Source organism: Thalassophryne amazonica, chromosome 16, assembly GCF_902500255.1.
Source record: "Thalassophryne amazonica chromosome 16, fThaAma1.1, whole genome shotgun sequence".
NCBI classification, from domain to species: Eukaryota; Metazoa; Chordata; class Actinopteri; order Batrachoidiformes; family Batrachoididae; genus Thalassophryne; species Thalassophryne amazonica.
Window position 1 is genome coordinate 33,102,447 of NC_047118.1, and position 12,292 is coordinate 33,114,738.

Here is a 12,292-nt window from a genome sequence, read left to right on the forward strand (position 1 = left end):
TGTTTTAATTATTACGATGTGGGGAAATCCCGCAGTGACATGCGCCTCGCGGTGATTCTCAGCATGACACGATATTCACCAGCATTATGGTGCGCTGATACGGCGGTCAACTGAAGCGATATGTTTTAATTTATTTCCACGTGAGGACAGCAAAAAATGAAATGGCAAGGATCTATTTTAGCTGTTATATAACAAAATAATGAATGATTTTATAGTCTTTCAATGGAAACATTTAATTGGCCTCGTTGAATGGAACATTCCAGCTTTCACCTCATGAAATATTCATAGCATTGAACTAATAAACATTCATCATTTGTATAATGATCAATTAAATTTTTAGACATAACTGTTTAAGGAACTTAGTTTCAAGTAGATTTCCACTGTTGACCATGTGTATTAGAAGACAAACAAAGAATGGAGTCAGAGGAATTGTCTGCTCAGCATAGAAAGAGGAATTTGTTTTTTGTTTTTTTGTTTTTTTGGGGGGGGGGGATCAGCATTGAGGGTTCCCAGGAGCACAGGAGCTGTCATAATTCTTCAAGATGTTTGGTGCAACGATATTCTGTATAAGGCTATTTGTGGTGATTGAAGGTAAGACTCTAAGTGGTCTTTGATTTGCAAAAGACCTTTTTAATCAGTGTAGAAGCATTAACTGTGTTATTAACATTTTATTCTTCTTCCGAGGCCCCTCTTCACCCTCTCAAAGGACTGCTTGGATTTAATAGTTGTATTTTTATTTTAGCTGCATCTCAAGGCTCAAATTAGTATTTCAATGAAAATAATTAATCATTAACGACAGAGATTGTTTTCCCCATTATGGTACTTGTGGAGTTCTGAATATAAGAATCGTTACAAGCTAGAATTATTTATGAACAGAGTGTATTTGTACCCTCCAGTATTGTCTTACAACTGGCTGAAAATGATATTGTATTGTTGGGAAAAGTTTCTTTGGTAGAACAGAATATCATCAAATTAGATGTGTAATTTGACAACAGTCACTTGTCAATGTAATTCCATGTTGAAAGAGGCATTCATCTTGATGTATTTATTCATTCATTCATGTCTACCAACTGATGGTCACAGGGAGACTGATGTGTTTACACACACAGGAAATGCATAGTAGCAAGGAGTCTGCAGCAACTAGCGAGATAGCACATACATGCCCACTAGCCAATGTTAAATTAACAACTAAATGAAGGAGTATATTTGTAACATAATGTCTGAGAATTACCATGTTTTCCAGACTATAAGTTGCTGGGGGGGCAAGGAGTGTGCTTGTTTTACTGGTCCTGCAACTTATCGCAGCGACACATATGAAAAAAAAAAATACCATAGCCACAACATGGCACAAACTGCTCTTGTATCAGGAGCAGAAGTTGGAAACAATGCACCTTTAAGTTGGATGCCAAGTGCCAAAAATTGAAAAGAAAACAAGAAGATGGTGATCTGAACGAGAAGGACTGAGAATGACTGAAATTAATAATTCATGCTCTCAAACAGAAAGACCACACTAGAATAAAGAGATGGAATGTAACATTCATATTACTTGGCACTCCACTTGTTTGGACTATGTCAGAAACCCAGAACAACAATGAGGAAGCCAGCTACGCGATAGTAAGGAGAATGATAATGTTTGAAAAATGTATAAGGGTTTTAAAATGCTTATGTAATTGCATTTAGCGACGTAAACATAAACATGTTTTGCTCTGAACAGCAATTTGAATCTCTGCAGTGGTGACAAGAAGCCATTTAGTGTTAGTGATTGGGATGGTACGGGATAAAAAGTTCACGGGAGCAGACGGGAAAGGGAACCAAAAAAAAAAAAGAAAAAAGAAAAAGAACAGGTGCCGCCATTCTGTACTTTTCTTTCAGTAAGCCTACACTGTAACACAAGTCAAAAGAACTACACAGCCCAGAAGCCAACAGTGTTTCCATCGGCTGCTTTCCGCTGGAATTCAAAGAGCAGTGGAGAAAGCAAACACCAGAGGAGAAACCAGTGTGTTAAAAAGTGATTTGCAATGCAAAGTCAGAAATAACGACTTATCTATTAAACTTACAGAATTGGCAGGGAAGTCACATAATATTACTGAACTTCAGGAGAGTCGAGTGTGATGGTGTTAACACGCCGCATGCTGCTTGTAAAACGTGAGGAGAGGCACGCCACCCTCAGTCCAGAAAATGTAAATGCATTTTTGTTCCTACATAGCAACATTTAAGGTAAGAACGTGTTAGATGATAGTTGAACGTGATGATCCTGATAGTTAGTAGCTCTAATTAGTTTGTGGGCAGTGTTTTCTTGCAAATAGACAAAATATTCAAATGTGCTGAAGAGTGAGAAAGTAGACTGATATGGCTGTTGTATTTTTTATTTAATATTTTCATCACATGCACCTTTTTTTTTCTTTTCCCAAAACTCAGGTACAGTATGTGAATAGTAAAACTCATAAATATAACCATTGGTGGGCACAGTTCTGCTAATCCCCTAACCGCTAATTATCAAAGCTAATGTTTTCATTAGCGGATTAGCTTTTCAGATAACTCTGAAAACCATCAGCAGATCAATTAGCTTCTGATAAATTTAGATCTAATCATTTTTAGACCACTAACATATTTTTGAGGGCATAATGACTAAAGCTTAACAGTTAAAAACATTTGTGAAGTCTGAAATCAATGATTTTAGAGTCTGCCTGTTACATGTTTTGTGGCAGATAGAGAGCTATGAGAGGTATAGCTCTATCCTCAGCAGGCAGAGAAGAACTGACTACCAGAGGGAAAAGGAAGAGAGAGGGAAAAAAAAGAAAATTTCTCTTCACACCATACAGACTCACCGGCATATCACGCAAGTCATGCACAGGCAGACAGTTTTGACTTATGGTTAAAGTTTTATATTATACGACAGCGTGTACCAGTTCCTGCCAATATCCAGCAACTTCGCACAGCCATTGAAGAGGAGTGGACCAACATTCCACAGGCCACAATTGACAACCTAATCAACTCTATGCGAAGGAGATGTGTTGCACTGCATGAGGCAAATGGTGGTCACACCAGACACTGACTGGTACCCCCCCCCCAATAAAACAAAACTGCACCTTTCAGAGTGGCCTTTTATTGTGGGCAGTCTAAGGCACACCTGTGCACTAATCATGGTGTCTAATCAGCATCTTGGTATGGCACACCTGTGAGGTGGGATGGATTATCTCAGCAAAGGAGAAATGCTCACTATCATAGATTTAGACTGGTTTGTGAACAATATTTGAGGGAAATGGTGATATTGTGTATGTGGAAAAAGTTTTAGAGCTTTGAGTTCATCTCATACAAAATGGGAGCAAAACCAAAAGTGTTGCGTTTATATTTTTGTTGAGTTTATATATATATATGTATATGTATATATATATATATATATATATATATATATATATATATATATATGTATATGTGTATATATATATATATATATATATGTATATATATATGAGATCGTTTACATTGGGATACAGATAAAAGAAGTACAAATTGAATAGAGAACAATAAGATCTTAATAAATTAAAATGAATAGCAACTGTATCCCTGTAGAAGTGTAAATGACAACAAATTTAACACCAAGATTCGGACTACAAAACCTCATCTTTTGGACTAGAAATCACATTAAAAAACTAGAAGCACTCAGAGAGTGCAAACCTCCGCCAAGGCCATGGGGTCACTGACGTCATAACATCTACACGCCGTGGAATCATTGAACCTAAAAAAGTCTAACAATGATGTTTGCTCAGTAGTAAAAAAAAAGTTTCATCTGCTGTGACTGGATAGCATGTATCCTTAGCGCTTGGCATCACAGTTTATTGCAACTTGCACCTTTCCCAGAAGCTACTGTCATCTGAGCACTGATATTGATATTGCATGTGCTTATAGACAAAAACAAATAAGAGACAAAATTCAATGTATTATTCAACTAAACTGCAATATATGAATTTTTTAACATTTATGAAACACTTCTCTAAACAAGGCCATAGGGTCACTGACCCTAAAGAGATTTCCTCCTTGGCACAGTGATCTATTTCTTTTTGTCTCTTAGTCTCTAAAATTGTATATAATAATCATTAGATTATTAATATATAAACAAAAATAAATTTAAGAACTATTACAATTTGAAAACAAATGCACCCGAATGTGATGGCAGCTGCAACTGCTTAATGCTAACTTTTAACATTGAAAATGCCATAGAAATGCTAACGTGTTAGCATCAGGATCCAGATCGTGATCCGGATCACCACTAAAAATTAATCACTTGTTCCTCTTGTCATTTCCAACCTCCTTGGCAGAGGTAAAAATAAATTTAAGAAAAATATTACAATTTGAAAACAAATGCACCCGAACGTGATGACAGCTGCAACTGCTTAATGCTAACTTTTAACATTGAAAATGCCACAGACATACTAACGCGTTAGCATCAGGATCCGGATAGTGATCCGGATCACCACTAAAATTTAATCACTTGTTCCTCTTGTCATTTCCAACCACTCCACAAAATTTCATCAAAATCCGTTCAAAACTTTTTGAGTTATCCTGCTGACAAACAGACAGACAAACAAACAAACAAACGCAACCGAAAACATAACCTCCTTGGCGGAGGTAAAAAAAAAAAACAAATAAAAGGGTGGCATGATCCTCTTCCCTTAGCTGACTGAATAAAATTGACTTTAAGTGTCTTTTAAAACTTTCCTTGCTGCAGATCGACTCCAAGCTCTATATTCACATATACATGGGTTATATCTTGATCTTTCAACCTAACCGGTTGTTTCAAAACCTTTGCAACAATAGTGCAGCACCGATGAAGCATTTTAATTTTGAGAGCAGCGCGACTTTGTGAGCAATAATCGGGGCAGCTACAAAATGTGATGCTTGGTAAATTATTCAGAATAAATGATCAGAACCTTTAACCTTATTTTGTGATGTTTGATATCGCAGATTCCAAGCAGAATATTGGAGTTTATGATACCTGTGAATGAAGCGCTGGCTGCAGAGCAAAAGACCGGAAGTGAAAAACCCCATGTCCTTTTGCACATGAGCGCCACAACCTTAGCTCATGTTGTATTTATTTTCCACTCTTTCTGTCTGTTATGTGGCGTACATTGTACATGGTGGAAGGTCCATTAGCCTGAGTGGCCGGCTGATAACAAAGTTCGCACCTTGCCGTGCGTACTCAGACTCAATTAGATCTAAGATGGCGGCGTGCACGGGTGCAACGGCTTTTAGCTCTCCAATTTGGTGCTTGTTTTTTTTGGGGGGTTTTCGCGGATATTCTTCGAGTTTTTTAAAGCAACACACAGTTTCAGCTGTCAGAACCTTATCGACCTCGGTCTGAGGTACAAATTGTCGGTCACAAGTGAATTCCACCAGTACCACAACATCCCGGAGGACATAGCGAGAACACCAGGCTCTCAGTGGATTACCAGCTAGCCCAGCAGGCGGAAAAGGCGGCACAGAGTCAGGAAGCAGAAGCGAGGATAGCGGTCCGGCTCTGATGCTAGGCTACGTAAACAACCTCACAGGCCAGCATTACCGAGCCTCTTCCTCTCAAATGCTAGCTCCATCACACACAAAATGGATGAACTGGAGCTACAGATGGTGACAAACAGCTTTGTGTGGAACTGCAGCATTATTTTCATCACAGAGACGTGGCTTCACCCGCTGATCCCCGAAGCTGCAGTCGAGTTAGCAGGCCGCACGCTACACCGGCAGGACAGAACCAGAGATTCAGGTAAGAGCAGAGGTGGGGGGCTCTGTGTTTATGTGGACCGCGAGTGGTGCTGTAGCAGCAGGGTCATTGACTCTCACTGTTCTCCTGATTTAGAGGTGCTGGCAGTCTCGTGCAGTTCACAGTAGTCGTTGTCTTTGCTGTTTACATCCCATGTTTACTCAAACATAAAACATGCGTACAAAGTCACTCCCCTCCCCCATCTTGCTGGATCAGACCATCTCTTCCTGTCCCTCACCCCCACCTACACCCCCCTGCTGATGCGAACAAAACCACAATGACAGACTATCAGCACTGTTTTAGCACTGTTGTCGTGCGTTACCTGTGCTGCTCCACAGCCTGTCCAGTGGATTTTTATTTTATTTTTTTTTAGCACTGTTGTCGTGTGTTACCTGTGCTGCTCCACAGCCTGTCTAGTGGATTTTTATTTAGCACTGTTGTCGTGCGTTACCTGTGCTGCTCCACAGCCTGTCCAGTGGATTTTGATTTTGATTTTATTTTTTTTAGCACTGTTGTCGTGCGTTACCTGTGCTGCTCCACAGCCTGTCCAGTGGATTTTGATTTTTATTTTATTTTTTGTAGCACTGTTGTCGTGCGTTGCCTGTGCTGCTCCACAGCCTGTCCAGTGGATTTTGATTTTTATTTATTTTTTTTAGCACTGTTGTCATGCGTTACCTGTGCTGCTCCACAGCCTGTCCAGTGGATTTTTATTTTATTTTTTAGCACTGTTGTCGTGTGTTACCTGTGCTGCTCCACAGCCTGTCCAGTGGATTTTGATTTTGATTTTATTTTTTTTAGCACTGTTGTCGTGCGTTACCTGTGCTGCTCCACAGCCTGTCCAGTGGATTTTGATTTTTATTTTATTTTTTTTAGCACTGTTGTCGTGCGTTGCCTGTGCTGCTCCACAGCCTGTCCAGTGGATTTTTATTTTTATTTTATTTTATTTTTTAGCACTGTTGTTGTGCGTTACCTGTGCTGCTCCACAGCCTGTCTAGTGGATTTTTATTTTATTTTAGCACTGTTGTCGTGCGTTACCTGTGCTGCTCCACAGCCTGTCTAGTGTCGGATTCCCTGTTTGGGAATCCGCTAGCTTAGCGTAGCTACTAGCTCTTAGCCGTTTTAGCATGGCGGCTTCTCCTGTCTCTCCCGTACTTTTCTGCTCTGGGTGTGAAATGTTTAGTTATTCCTCGGCCTCTTTTAGCAGTAACGGTACTTGTAATAAGTGCAGCTTATTCGTAGCTTTGGAGGCCAGGCTGGGCGAATTGGAGGCTCGGCTCCGCACCGTGGAAAATTCTACAGCTAGCCAGGCCCCTGTAGTCGGTGCGGACCAAGGTAGCTTAGCCGCCGTTAGTTCCCCCCTGGCAGACCCCGTGCAGTCGGGAAGGCAGGCTGACTGGGTGACTGTGAGGAGGAAGCGTAGCCCTAAACAGAAGCCCCGTGTACACCGTCAACCCGTGCACATCTCTAACCATTTTTCCCCACTCGACGATACACTCGCCGAGGATCAAACTCTAGTTATTGGCGACTCTGTTTTGAGAAATGTGAAGTTAGCGACACCAGCAACCATTGTCAATTGTCTTCCGGGGGCCAGAGCAGGCGACATCGAAGGACATTTGAAATTGCTGGCTAAGGCTAAGCGTAAATTTGGTAAGATTGTAATTCACGTCGGCAGTAATGACACTCGGTTACGCCAATCGGAGGTCACTAAAATTAACATTGAATCGGTGTGTAACTTTGCAAAAACAATGTCGGACTCTGTTGTTTTCTCTGGGCCCCTCCCCAATCAGACCGGGAGTGACATGTTTAGCCGCATGTTCTCCTTGAATTGCTGGCTGTCTGAGTGGTGTCCAAAAAATGAGGTGGGCTTCATTGATAATTGGCAAAGCTTCTGGGGAAAACCTGGTCTTGTTAGGAGAGACGGCATCCATCCCACTTTAGAGGGAGCAGCTCTCATTTCTAGAAATCTGGCCAATTTTTTGGGATCCTCCAAACTGTGACTGTCTAGCGTTGGGACCAGGAGGCAGAGCTGTGGTCTTATACACCTCTCTGCAGCTTCTCTCCCCCTGCCATCCCCTTATTACCCCATCCCCGTAGAGATGGTGCCTGCTCCCAGACCACCAATAACTAGCAAAAATCTATTTAAGCATAAAAATTCAAAAAGAAAAAATAATATAGCACCTTCAATTGCACCACAGACTAAAACAGTTAAATGTGGTCTATTAAACATTAGGTCTCTTTCTTCTAAGTCCCTGTTGGTAAATGATATAATAATTGATCAACGTATTGATTTATTCTGCCTAACAGAAACTTGGTTACAGCAGGATGAATATGTTAGTTTAAATGAGTCAACACCCCCGAGTCACACTAACTGTCAGAATGCTCGTAGCGCGGGCCGGGGCGTAGGATTAGCAGCAATCTTCCATTCCAGCTTATTAATTAATCAAAAACCTAGACAGAGCTTTAATTCATTTGAAAGCTTGTCTCTTAGTCTTGTCCATCCAAATTGGAAGTCCCAAAAACCAGTTTTATTTGTTATTATCTATCGTCCACCTGGTCGTTACTGTGAGTTTCTCTGTGAATTTTCAGACCTTTTGTCTGACTTAGTGCTTAGCTCAGATAAGATAATTATAGTGGGCGATTTTAACATCCACACAGATGCTGAGAATGACAGCCTCAACACTGCATTTAATCTATTATTAGACTCTATTGGCTTTGCTCAAAAAGTAAATGAGTCCACCCACCACTTTAATCATATCTTAGATCTTGTTCTGACTTATGGTATGGAAATAGAAGACTTAACAGTATTCCCTGAAAACTCCCTTCTGTCTGATCATTTCTTAATAACATTTACATTTACTCTGATGGACTACCCTGCAGTGGGGAATAAGTTTCATTACACTAGAAGTCTTTCAGAAAGCGCTGTAACTAGGTTTAAGGATATGATTCCTTCGTTATGTTCTCTAATGTCATATACCAACACAGAGCAGAGTAGCTACCTAAACTCTGTAAGGGAGTTAGAGTATCTTGTCAATAGTTTTACATCCTCATTGAAGACAACTTTGGATGCTGTAGCTCCTCTGAAAAAGAGAGCTTTAAATCAGAAGTGTCTGACTCCGTGGTATAACTCACAAACTCGCAGCTTAAAGCAGATAACCCGTAAGTTGGAGAGGAAATGGCGTCTCACTAATTTAGAAGATCTTCACTTAGCCTGGAAAAAGAGTTTGTTGCTCTATAAGAAAGCCCTTCGTGAAGCTAGGACATCTTTCTACTCATCACTAATTGAAGAAAATAAGAACAACCCCAGGTTTCTTTTCAGCACTGTAGCCAGGCTGACAAAGAGTCAGAGCTCTATTGAGCTGAGTATTCCATTAACTTTAACTAGTAATGACTTCATGACTTTCTTTGCTAACAAAATTTTGACTATTAGAGAAAAAATTACTCATAACCATCCCAAAGATGTATCGTTATCTTTGGCTGCTTTCAGTGATGCCGGTATTTGGTTAGACTCTTCTCTCCGATTGTTCTGTCTGAGTTATTTTCATTAGTTACTTCATCCAAACCATCAACATGCTTATTAGACCCCATTCCTACCAGGCTGCTCAAGGAAGTCCTACCATTATTTAATGCTTCAATCTTAAATATGATCAATCTATCTTTGTTAGTTGGTTATGTACCACAGGCCTTTAAGGTGGCAGTAATTAAACCATTACTTAAAAAGCCATCACTTGACCCAGCTATCTTAGCTAATTATAGGCCAATCTCCAACCTTCCTTTTCTCTCAAAGATTCTTGAGAGGGTAGTTGTAAAACAGCTAACTGATCACCTGCAGAGGAATGGTCTATTTGAAGAGTTTCATGTTATATGGCTGGGGGGGGCCTGGCTGCCGGTTTGTTTGTCTGTTTGTTTTCCTCCCAGGTGGCGTGCATTTGGGACTGAGTGGCTGTGTTGCTGAGGCTGTCAGGACCTCACCCTGATCACCTGCGACTCGTCAGGACTCACAGCTGAGGTGCATCTGGATGGATTGGAGCATGTTGGCATTTAAGACTGGAGTGCACAGTGTGTATTTGCCAGAGACTCGACCTTGTGACCAGACGGGTGAGATCGTCGTCTTGGGAGCCATCTCATCAGCAGCGGATGCTGAGAAACGTCCAGGTTTGATGCACGGTCTGTGAAAGAGGAGGGGGTGAGGTCTCACGCTCGTCAGCACACTTCCTGAGGTACGTTGGATTTTGTGACTAACATTTATACAGTCAGTAAATGTGGTGTCCCTCACACCTTATTGTATTGAGCTGTTTGTTAGTCATGTATCAGCTTCCACTGCGGTGGAGTTTTGTGAACGGGATGTTCCATGCCTGCAGGTTGGAAGCTGATCAGTAATCAAGCCAGGAAGTGTTTGCTGTTTGTACACCTTTAAGTGTTCTGTGTGTAGAGTGTGGACTCACATAATGGTTCCTTCTTTCACAGACTCGGTTGTTGCGGCCACCTGGGGGGTGTCGGCGGGGTCCTTGGGTCCGAAACAGCTTCTGGCTCCGGACCGTTAGCGCTGCTGGGAGCGCACCACGCCAGGCCGCATCTTTTTGTATTATCACTGTTATGTATTAAATTCAGTTAGCCTTTGTACCGTGCTCTGCTTATTTCATACTGGGTCCTTCAAACGCTGGTCGGTTCTCCGAGCTGCGTCCGACACATAACATTTCAGTCAGGTTTTAGAATTCATCATAGTACAGAAACAGCATTAGTGAAGGTTACAAATGATCTTCTTATGGCTTCGGACAGTGGACTTATCTCTGTGCTTGTTCTGTTGGACCTCAGTGCTGCTTTTGATACTGTTGACCATAAAATTTTATTACAGAGATTAGAGCATGTCATAGGTATTAAAGGCATTGCGCTGCGGTGGTTTGAATCATATTTGTCTAATAGATTACAGTTTGTTCATGTAAATGGGGAATCTTCTTCACAGACTAAAGTTAATTATGGAGTTCCACAAGGTTCTGTGCTAGGACCAATTTTATTCACTTTATACATGCTTCCCTTGGGCAGTATTATTAGACGGTATTGCTTAAATTTTCATTGTTACGCAGATGATACCCAGGTTTATCTATCCATGAAGCCAGAGGATACACACCAATTAGCTAAACTGCAGGATTGTCTTACAGACATAAAGACATGGATGACCTCTAATTTCCTGCTTTAAACTCAGATAAAACTGAAGTTATTGTACTTGGCCCCACAAATCTTAGAAGCATGGTGTCTAACCAGATCGTTACTCTGGATGGCATTTCCCTGATCTCTAGTAATACTGTGAGAAATCTTGGAGTTATTTTTGATCAGGATATGTCATTCAAAGCGCATATTAAACAAATATGTAGGACTGCCTTTTTGCATTTACGCAATATCTCTAAAATCAGAAAGGTCTTGTCTCAGAGTGATGCTGAAAAACTAATTCATGCATTTATTTCCTCTAGGCTGGACTATTGTAATTCATTATTATCAGGTTGTCCTAAAAGTTCCCTAAAAAGCCTTCAGTTGGTTCAGAATGCTGCAGCTAGAGTACTGACGGGGACTAGCAGGAGAGAGCATATCTCACCCGTGTTGGCCTCCCTTCATTGGCTTCCTGTTAATGCTAGAATAGAATTTAAAATTCTTCTTCTTACTTATAAGGTTTTGAATAATCAGGTCCCATCTTATCTTAGGGACCTCGTAGTACCATATCACCCCAATAGAGCGCTTCGCTCTCAGACTGCGGGCTTACTTGTAGTTCCTAGGGTTTGTAAGAGTAGAATGGGAGGCAGAGCCTTCAGCTTTCAGGCTCCTCTCCTGTGGAACCAGCTCCCAATTCAGATCAGGGAGACAGATACCCTCTCTACTTTTAAGATTAGGCTTAAAACTTTCCTTTTCGCTAAGGCTTATAGTTAGGGCTGGATCGGGTGACCCTGGACCATCCCTTGGTTATGTTGCTTTAGACGTAGACTGTGGGGGGGTTCCCATGATGCACTGTTTCTTTCTCTTTTTGCTCCGTATGCATCACTCTGCATTTAATCATTAGTGATCGATCTCTTTTTCCTGGTTCTTTCCCTCAGCCCCAACCAGTCTCAGCAGAAGACTGCCCCTCCCTGAGCCTGGTTCTGCTGGAGGTTTCTTCCTGTTAAAAGGGAGTTTTTCCTTCCCACTGTGGCCAAGTGCTTGCTCATAGGGGGTCGTTTTGACCGTTGGGGTTTTTCATAATTATTGTATGGCCTTGCCTTGCAATGTGGAGCGTCTTGGGGCAACTGTTTGTTGTGATTTGGCGCTATATAAGAAAAAAGTTGATTGATTGAGTTGACTATCCAAACCTGGCCTGAGGGAGCACTCTCCCAGCTACAGGACTGCTTCTCACGGACTATATGGGATTTATTTTCCAGCCACAACCTGCAGGAGTACACCGACACTGTACTCTCTTACATTAAGAACTGTGTTGACACTGTCACAGTCAACAAAAGGGTCAGGGTTTTTCCCAACCAGAAACCCTGGATGAACAGTGTAGTCCAGTCCCTATTA

At 41.3% G+C, this 12,292-nt stretch overlaps 1 protein-coding gene across 1 annotated transcript in view; it reads right to left on the reverse strand.

Annotated features, from left to right (window-relative positions):
* LOC117527670 (alpha-1,6-mannosylglycoprotein 6-beta-N-acetylglucosaminyltransferase B) overlaps nucleotides 1-12,292 on the reverse strand; it is a 275,993-nt gene that overhangs the window by 228,383 nt on the left and 35,318 nt on the right.